This window comes from Dipodomys merriami, unplaced genomic scaffold (genome assembly GCF_024711535.1).
Source record: "Dipodomys merriami isolate MVZ:Mamm:240054 unplaced genomic scaffold, mDipMer1.0.p SCAF_31, whole genome shotgun sequence".
NCBI classification, from domain to species: Eukaryota; Metazoa; Chordata; class Mammalia; order Rodentia; family Heteromyidae; genus Dipodomys; species Dipodomys merriami.
Window position 1 is genome coordinate 4743186 of NW_027204604.1, and position 10145 is coordinate 4753330.

Below are 10145 nucleotides of genomic sequence, written 5' to 3' on the forward strand. Positions count from 1 at the left end.
ATCTATGCCAGGTTCATTTCCATCTCTCAGCTCCCTTCTGGCTTCATACCTTCCCTTTCTGAGGACTCACTACCCATCCCTTCAATACCTTCCTCTCTACGTATTTGAGGCCAGCCTCCTCAGGAACCATACCGAACCATCATTCTCTCTTGTCTCTCCCTCTCTGCTGCCCTTTTCCCATAAGATATGGTTCTCATCTAAATATGTTCTCATCTTCTTAATGTATCCTTCCTTTCCTACCTAAGACTCATTCTCTGGGCTCTCCAATTATCAGTAGAATTCCTTTTTAACACCATAGCATGACAAAAACAAAATCACCACTATCTTCTCACATTGGATTACAACCTCCCCAAAGGCAAGATCATATCTAAATGCAGTTCTATATGCTTTGTTATATAATAGACAGTGTCATTTTCTTGAATGAATGTTGAGCACAGAAATCTACCATCTCAGTATGTGTTTTATATATTGGATGATTTGATATATTGGATATATTAAATGTTTCCACCAAAGGCACATGTGTTACATGCTTGGTCCTCAATATGGTGATGTTGGAGCTGGGACCTTTAAGAGGAGGAGCCTACTGGGAGGTTCTGAGGTTAATCAGGAGCATGCCCTGTAAAGGGGACGATGGGATCCTTGGCTCTCTTAGCTTCCTGTTTTACTGTATGCTTTCTCACTGCTGAACATGTTCCCATCATGATGCTGTTAGGCCCTGCCCAGAGACTAACAGTGATCTTGGACTTTTAGCCTCCAAAATTATAAATTAAATAAATTGTTTTATAAAGTTAGGTTGCCTCCAGCATTTCAGTATACTAATAAAAAAAGAAAACAGGCTAATATAGTATGACTATACACTTAGTAGGCATGTCTGTGCTGCTGTAATTCACATAATACAGACCACAGGTTAACACATCCAAGTTCTTTAACATGCTGAACTAGTGTCATTGAAAGACAGCAATGTATGAAGTGTTGTTATTTTGCCTTGTCTATGATCCAAATCTTCCCTTGAAGTCCAAACTCTTTTCTTATTCAAGTCCACATACTCCTTAGTGTTCTTTCTTTTCTTTCAATACCCAATCAGCTAGGCTGAATATGTAATATAAATTCAGAGCTGCTGGATCATATATACCGCATGCTTTTTTTTATCCTTGTCTCTTGCCTAGAGCTGTGAACTCTCTCTTAGGAACTGTCTCCAAACCCTCTCTTTGTCCCTTTGGCCAAAGACAAATCATCACCCAAGTTCAATGGAAGTGTGCCACAGAGAAAGCTTGTCTGACCCTCCACCTTGCTTTCTTCAGAGCTCACACTCTGGCATACTATCCTGAACCACGCTCCTCATATCCATCAATTGTATGCTCTTCTAGAGGATAAGAGCAATTAAAATTATCCATTCTATATTAAAATAATATTAAGTATTAAAAATAATCCATTCTAATGTACTCTTCACATCACAGCAGTTCAGCTGGGTCAGCTCCAGGTTTCTGTCTCCAGGAGGATGAGTTCTTCACCTCTTGAGTAAACAAAGACTCTCTAGCCAAAGTTCAAGATCTATGGGGAAGTGGGAATACCAATAGGAGAAAATGGCCAGGATATTTCTAAACTGAAATATATATCCTCTGAGAAAAAGAGCTACAGTCTGTCCACCTTTAGATCTTACATAGCACAATGCATGGTATACCTTTATCATAGTTAACCTATATTGAGCAGTAATAATAACCCAATCCATCCCTATGGAATTTGCAATTCATGATTTAACAGTCCTACACAAAAGGCCCATGTATATTAATCAGGGAACGTGAGGGAGGGAATTCATACTGATGGCTTACTAAGCTCACTTCTGCTCTGTTCCATGAAGTTTCTGCCTAGATCATTGTTAATGTCAACTTCAGAAAGACGATTTTTAAAATGTGACTAAAACCTAACTGAGCAAACAGCTCTTTATCCACAATTTGTCACCCGTCTGTAGGTTTTGCTTTTAGCACCATCCCCGTGTGAACGAGGTATCCCAGTGTCCCGCCGCTCCTCCTCCAGCCTGCTTGCAGGACTCCTAAAAAAAAATCCCAGATGGGTCACACCCAAGCTGACCCCAGCTTGCAGCCAGTGGAAATTCACCAGCCCCAGCCCTCCTTGGTCTGGGTCATGGGCCCCTCCATCTGCGTCATCCTTTGGAAGAGGGCCGCTCCTGTTTTCCAGACAGTGAGCTGCGACCCCAGGGATCAGACACCTCCACACACACACACACACCCTTTGGTGTCACATTCCAGCATCAGGCCCCTTGGACACAATCCAGCCCCAGCAGGTGAAGAGTGACCCTTGACCCTTCCTTTGGCTGGGTCAGAAGCAGATCTCCTACCATGTGACCCCCATACTTTCCATTTCTCCTACATCCTTGCTCCCACAAAGTCCTCTCCTCCCCCACCTACTTCTGGCTTGCTGCCAGCTCCTTTGCCCATCGAGCTGTCTGGCCACAGTGTTCTTATGGAAGGAAGATGGGTGACGAGAGCCCACAACACTCCCAAACCTCACTCTCTGTCACTTGTCAAATAGCCATCGGAGAGAACCAGATTGCTGTTGCCGCTGCTGCTGCTGCTGCTGCTGAAATTCATGGAATCTGGCAAGAAAAGATTTTGTTTTTCCAAACCTGGATTTTGCCAAGCAAACACAGGGATCTTGTAGAAAATGGCTGCCGTGGAGGAGTGGATCTCAGGGAGATGGAGAAGCTCCCCTATCACCCTCAACCCAGGCACATTTTGTAAGGACTTGCTGAATCCTCTCTGCTTCAGAGATGCTGGTGATTTATTTGTAATACAACTAAAATGTTAAACAGGAAGCCTTTCCGGATCCCTGCCATAGACAGCAAGCAAGTGCCAGCCTCCCTTCTCCTCAATGGCAACAGCTTCACTCTGACATTTTGTGACTTGCGGGGAGGGGGGGCAAAGAGGGGGAGAGAAGGTGGCAGCCAGAAAAACTGCTGCCTTGAAGGATTTCTCTTTATCTTCCATCTTCCCGCATCTATCCATCCAGCCTCGGCACCCAGTGTCCAAACAAGTACAAGCATCCCATTGACAGAGACAAACAGGGGGTTGCACGGAATGTGCACATTTATTTGCCAGGTGAAAAAGAATCCTTTTTACCCACACCTTGAATGGGCCACCGCTGCCATGGACTCCTCCCTCTTGCTCCTCCACCTGGTTTCATCCCACACATCAAGCTGAAAGAGGAATTGGGTTACAGCCATGACTTGAAAGGCAGCATTTGTGCCTCCACCCCACTCAGCCACTATCCATGCTCATTCCATTGTTTTAGGACAGAACAAGTACCAATCTGTGGTTGCCCCTACCTTACAGAGGCTTTTGTTGAAACAGAAACTTGGCCTAGCCTAAGAACAACTGAATTAAGTAGCAAGGTGAACTGAGCACAGTTGGGAAGGAAGGAAGAACTCAGCCAGCAGAGGGGAAGTGGGAGAGTCAGCATGCCAATTCACAAGTGACTTGGGGCAAGGGCTTGCACTTCAAATTCTCCAAGATAAGCCCAGTCCTCCCCATTGTCTGCTTCCCCTAAACTCCTGGGTTCAGACACACAAGTCAACAGTCCGTTCTTGTCCCAAGCATTTTCCGTGTAGCACCCCAGGGATATAGCAAGAGCCTGGGGGTCAAGGGACTGTGGTGAATGTCTTTTCTGAAAATATCATGGGTCCTGAAGGAACAGGAAGCCACCAAACATTCATGGAAGGAAAGAAGAGATGGGGCAGAAGATGGTAAAGGTGCAAGCTGGTTTGGTTTGGTTTTGATGATTAGTAAAATGGAAACAATGGCAAAACATCTACTCACTGAATAGCCTACAAGGTGTGCAGCCCCCACTAGAATCTCCCCTTCCTAAGCTGGTGTGCCCATCCCCTAACAGTGTCATGCTCCTTGTTCAAAGAGGGTCTTCAACACTACAGCCACTGTCTACCCCCAAGTAGCCCATTGACCCAGCTCCTCTGCTTCAATGTGGCATTTATGCCATAGTGCAATTTATGCTCCAGAACTTCGCATGGGCCCTAGACTCCAGATAAGACCACAGCCTTGCTTGGGTCTATTGCTTTTCTCAAATTCTGCCCTAGCAACTCACAAGACAACCCATATGAAAGCATCTAGCACCAATCCTTCTGAGCAGCAGGTGCCCAGTAAAAGGTAACTACTTGAAGCAGAAGGAAAGTGAAAAACAGAATCCATGAAGGATATTTTAAAAACAAACAAACAAACAAAAACCTTCTACTTCCCAAACTCTCAGCATGGTCCCTGATTCATCCCTCAGTCCATCCCCAATCTCGGGCAGTGTTTCAAGTTCTTTAATTTGTTTAATTTGTTCATGACCAAATTAAAATAAGAACAAAAGGCAGACAACATAGATGTTTCCAACAATACAAATATAGAAAAGTAAGGCACTTGGTGCTGGGAAACCTGAGTTCCTTCAGTTCCAAAGCTGCTCTAATTAGTATGACCTTAGGTAAGTCATTTATACTATCTGTACCTCGGTTTCCTCATCTGTGTCTTTGAAGAGGTCATCAAGATGGATATCTGGCAAAGAAGAGAATGGATAAGGCCATGTGATTCAGGAATCTTCCAGACCAAAAAAAAATTATACATGGCTAAAGCATTTTAACACAAAGATGCATAAATGGGTGGGAAAATTCCTCTTTCTTCTGTCTCTCTTCTGGATGGATGAAAAAATAAACTGTTGCAAATTGCTTGAAAGCGTAAGAGAAAGGTTTCCATTTTTCCTTTCACTACCAACCGGTTTTCATATGGTCAGGGCCAATAAATGTGGTTTCAAAGACTCTGCGGCAACTCTGGTGGTTCTTTAACCTCAAAGCAGTTTCTGTCCCACTTTCCTCCCTTCCTGGAGTCCATCTGAAATTCACCTGAGCAGCCAGATGCTAAGAAGCAATAGGGGAGCAGATTTAAACAACAGAATCCACAGGACCAGAGGGTTCTGGTTAGACGTCCCCACTCACCTCTTCTTTTCTATGAATTTCTCAGTTAAGCCTGTTGATTCCCCCAAGTAATCCTGTGTCCTGCACTTCTGGGCCATGCTTGTCAATGGAAGAACACAATGCACATGCCCAAGCAAAATCTCTTTGCTAAAAATACCCCACATTCTTGAGTGACAACAAAAGCTCTCTCTTCAAACCCAGGCACCACAGCCAAGCTAAAAACAGTAACCGGCAGCTTCAAATGACACTGGCAAACAAGGTAAAGGAGGACTGAAGACAGCATGCCACTCTAAGCCATCTGCCATCTTGGCCCGCCCTCACTCCCCTCTTCCCAGCAGCAATGGACATATTAGTAGGATACATAGTTGGGCTTCTAAGCAGGGTGTAAAGGCAGTGTAATGTCTTGGACTGGAAGAGCAAGAAGGCCTGGAGAGGAGGAGGCAAGGACTGGCTGCCTCATCCACCCACTGGCCCTCATGCTGCCTGGCTCAAGGTCTGGATTTCTTCCCAGAAGAGATAACAGAGGCAGCAGAGGGCTTTAAGAACAACATGAGAAAGCCAGGTTGCCTATAGCAGAGCTATCTGGGAGTTGAAGCAGGTTTGAAATAAATATATACCCTCTTAACTGAGGCAAAAGTCTATCTGTGGTAGGTAAGGGGGGGGAATGCTAGATTCACTCAAAGAGCAATAGCTAAGACTAGCATCTTCTAGGAAGAAGCCAAGGATCTACTCAGATCTACTGTCTTGGGAGACTCACCTCACAAATTACCTCCTCCTAAGAGCAGCCTCAACCTACACCACAACCACCACCATCACTACTCCTGTGTTGCATCCAACCTGTGTGGACAACAACCCAAATACACTGAATTATAATTGCCCTCTTTCCTGCTTCTTGGCAAAATACATGATCCACAGGAAATAACTGAGTAGTACTTCAGCAATGCTTCTTGAATGGTTAAAAAAGCACATGAAACCATTCTATTGATGATAACCTATCATAACTTTGTAGCTAACAGTTCTGTTAACTTGAATCTGTTTGATCTCTACTTTGGGACTTGAATATCTGTGAGGGCTGGCGTTAGTCATTTCTTTAACATATTGCTATCTATCACCCTTTGAACCAAGCATTGTTTTTGTTTTTGTTTTTAATTTTAAATTTTTTTATTGTGAAAATACTGTACAGAGGGGTTACAATTACATGGGCAAGATAATGAGTACATTTCTTATCAAGCATTGTAGCCTCCTCCTTTGTTTCCCCTTCCCATCCCTTCCCATCTTCCCCCAGCCCCCCACACACAATCCTCCCCACCCCCCCCACCAAAGTTGTAAAGTTTGTTTTCGACATAACGACTTGTACTTCTCATTGTTGCAATGGGTCCAGGTGGGTCCCTATTTAAACGACTTGTTTTTCCCCTTCCCCTCCACAAATTATACTGACACCAAACATTGTTTATTGAGACTTTATGCATTGATTTGCAAACCAACCTATGGATTCTAAAAGTATATTAATTCAAGACAGTGATAGAATAATATAGGAATAACTTATTTAATTATCAATCTCACTTCTAAAGGACATGATCTGAATTACATATACATAGAGATTTAAAAAAATAAGTGAAGCTGGACACTGGTGGCTCACGCCTGTAATCCTAGCTAGTCAGGAAGCTGAGATCTGAGGATCACAGTTCAAAGCCAGCCTGGGCAACATGTGATTGTTCTCCAATTAGCCACCAGAAAACTGGAGATGGCCTTGTGGCTCAAGTGGTAGAGCGCTCATCTTGAGCTGAAGAGCTCAGGGACAGCGTCCAGGCCCAGTGTTCAAGTCCCATGAGTGACCAAAAAAGAAAAAGAAAACTAAGTGAGGGATGTGACCTCAGTCACATACCGTAAGTAAAGTGAGCACCAGAGCACACCATAACCCATGCTGGTTCTGAGGAAGAAAGAAATAGAAAATATAATCCCTGTTCTCAGGGATACCAATACCTAAAAAGAGAGAGAGATAGATGTCCAGCAGGGATGGCAGTCCATTGAGCCCTCCCTGATGCACAGCACTGTGCCATACGCTATGGATTCATCTAGCAGTATCACAGGGTGATGGCACGTCCATTCTAATGAAGGAAGGAGCAGAGACCCAGAAAGGTCACAAATCCCTTACATCTTAATGCTTGAGCTGAGTCAGAACTGCCTTTCTTAGCTGGCAGAGCCCAAGGTGGAAGGATTTACCATGTGGTTGTCCTCCATGCCTTCCCCTCCACCTCCGAGTTCCTCCTTCAAACCTTTGCAGGTGCCATTTGCCTCCTCTAAAATCTGCCTTCTTTCCATCAGCTTCTTTCTCTTCAGCAATTGCAGTTCTGACTCGGCTCTGATCTTTCTTTTTCTGGGATACACTCCAGGATAAATGTTGGGTTTTGTGTTGTTTGGTTTGGGGTTTTTTTTTTTTTTTTGGCTTTTTTAGGTTTGGGGTGTTTTTTTGTATTGCTTTGTAATGACTCTGGAGTATTTTGCTATTCACCATGTGTGTTTCTGGAACCTTCCTACATCACCTGATCTGCAGCTTCCATCCACAAGTGTCTTTCCCAGGGATCTTCAGTGTCCTGCTCACACTGGTGCCAATTATTAAATCTTCAGGAAGTTTGCACATCAGGTAGTAAATCATTGGCTCTTGAAATCGGCCATGGTGAGGGAGCATTTACACTACAGTAATTGGCAATGGCTACAAACCAGGACTGTTTTCCCCCCAGAATGCTGAAGGCTAAACCTTCAGTAGCACAGCACTACTGTTAACTTTGCTCCCAGCTCACTCCCAGCCCAATTTCTTATGCACAGAGTGAGCTCATTCTTGAGTGAACACACTCAATGGAAGCATATGATGTTAAACGGTATTAGAAGTGTCAGTGCTTCGTGAGCGTAGAGGGGAAGCAGAAGTCCAGGAAGAGAAGGTTAAATTCATAATTTTCTTTAGTCCTCTGTTGCCCCTTCAGCCAAGACTTTTCAAGATGCACCACATTCTACACTTGCAAGCCTTTATGGTGAACGCTGAGTTTGGCTCATTCCATACCAGCCCAACAGCTAGGTGGATTACAGATCAAAGCCCAAACTCAACCCCAAATCTATAGGTCTCCAAAGCTAGGACTCTGCTGATTGTATCAGACTCCTCTATGTCCTGAGTTCCAAATGCCCCCCCCCCCACATACACATACACTACCAACTTCTGTTATTAGACAGGAACAACGAAGGCAAAGAGCAGCTGGGAAAAGCAATGGCAGGGGGAGGAGGGTGGGAGGACAGGCGCAGGCGCTCTGCTAGAGAGCAGGGAAGAAGAAAGACATCACTAGAAGCCCATGCCAGCAGCTCTGTCGATGAGTTACAAGCTGCCTCCACGATGCCGGAGCCCTGCTCCTAGCAAGAGGGGCAGCTGCACCGCTTGCATCTGCATAAGTATTTTATGAAGCTGCAAAGGATAGGGGAAATCTCGTTTCTGCCAGCATCGCAGGCACAGAAATAAATAATTAAAGCTGAATTATGCCACGCTTGCCAGTGGGTGGAGAAAGCCCAGCATATCCACAGAGAAAATCTTCCCCAGAAGAGCAGCCCTGGACACCTCAGTTCAGCCATTCCCTCAATGAGGCTCATTCAAGTCCTTCAGGAGTCTTAGTCTACTTCACACGAGTTCCATCACCAGCTCACCCCGAAGGCCATTATGGCTGTGGCCCAGGACTACAAAGCCATAGAATACATACATAGTATACATACACCTGAGGTGAAGCAGGGCAGAGCCCCAAACAGGGCAGTCAAGGCTAAGAAATGCACCCAGCTGAATGAGGTGGGAGCCTGGGGTTAAATCAACAACAGGATGCTGATGTTTAGTCACCAGAATTCCAGGGTGGGAAAGTAACTGGCTTATGGCCATTGCCAATTGCTGTAATGCAAATACCCCATGGGTAGTTTCAAGCTACCAGCAAATTAATAACCAGCTTGCAATTTCTTTTAAGATTTAGTCATGACACCAGACTGAGTCAGATGCAGTTGACTCCTGGAAAAGACACTTGACGGTGCTGGACTTACAGATCAGACAACAGTATGACCCTAGCTGGAGAGAGCTTGGGACTCTGTACTCGACTAAGTTGCCCTGAAGTCAGCATCCACTCTGCTTTCTTCTGTACTCCATTGCTTTCTGCAGCCCCATCCCCTCCCATCCATCAAACATCCTCTGCTTGCCTAGTCCTACTCTGGACCCTGTGACTCCCCCCCTTCTCAGAGTCAGCCCTCAGCCTCTTCCTCTTCATTTAAGCCTTCCCACCAGCATTTGCACCTGACTTGATACCTTCCTTTCTTTATGAAACACCTTTCTCTTGATTGTTCATCCCTCTCTCAACTGTTATCCCTCTTTTCCGTAGTCAACAAACAGATTTCCTGCAAGCATTATCTACTCTGTCCTTCTTCACTTCTCCATTGGTCTCTGTTCCCAGGTCTTCTGGCTCCTATCCTCATCTATTTTGTAAAAGTTCAGGGGAAAAGGCTGGCAAGCACTTTCTGCAGACTTGACCAACTCATAATCCTTCATTCTCAGGATCAAATAGCAAAAAGCATCAACAAATACTGGGACAATCGGTTCAAAAAGAAAATGACAATTATCTAAGTCTTTCCAGAAAGAATGCTAAGGATAATTGACTTTTGTTGTTGTTGTTGTTCAGAAGGCCTTTTAAATTGCCAATTACTAGTCGTATGCAGGGTGACAATAAGTTAAGAATGAGAAGTTCTGAATGATAGCAAGGGGCAGGAATTTGAAGTTGGAACAAGAGGGAGAAGGGGCAGAAGTTTAAAATCTTGCTGGTATGTGATGACAGGGAAAAGAAGAAAACCGGGTTTTTTTGATAGTATGGTAATACAAATGTCTTTAGAAAACTCAGGAGACATTGAAGTTAGTGATGATGGAGTATGTGATGTCAGCACTCTCCAGGTCTCCCCATGCAACTCTCAGTCAATGCCACGGGGCTCACTAATGCATTAGTATGAGTGGGTTGAGGGAGGGGAAGCTCAAAGGGAAAAATAAGGGGACAGCTGACATCTGGGTTACACCAGCTACAGCAGAGAGGAATGACAAGTGAATTCAGCAAAAATGTTTTATTTCCACATCTATTGTCAAGCCTAATTATTGGTTGAA

At 44.5% G+C, this 10145-nt stretch overlaps 1 long non-coding RNA gene across 1 annotated transcript; it reads right to left on the reverse strand.

The window, feature by feature from the left end:
• Window positions 1-3138: 3138 nt before the first annotated feature.
• On the reverse strand, window positions 3139-5073 carry LOC138841002 (uncharacterized). Its single transcript, XR_011376295.1, has 3 exons — window positions 5003-5073; window positions 4519-4565; window positions 3139-3214 (listed from the first exon to the last, which is right to left on the reverse strand). It is a non-coding gene; the product is annotated as an uncharacterized lncRNA (long non-coding RNA).
• Between the last annotated feature and the right edge of the window lie 5072 nt (window positions 5074-10145).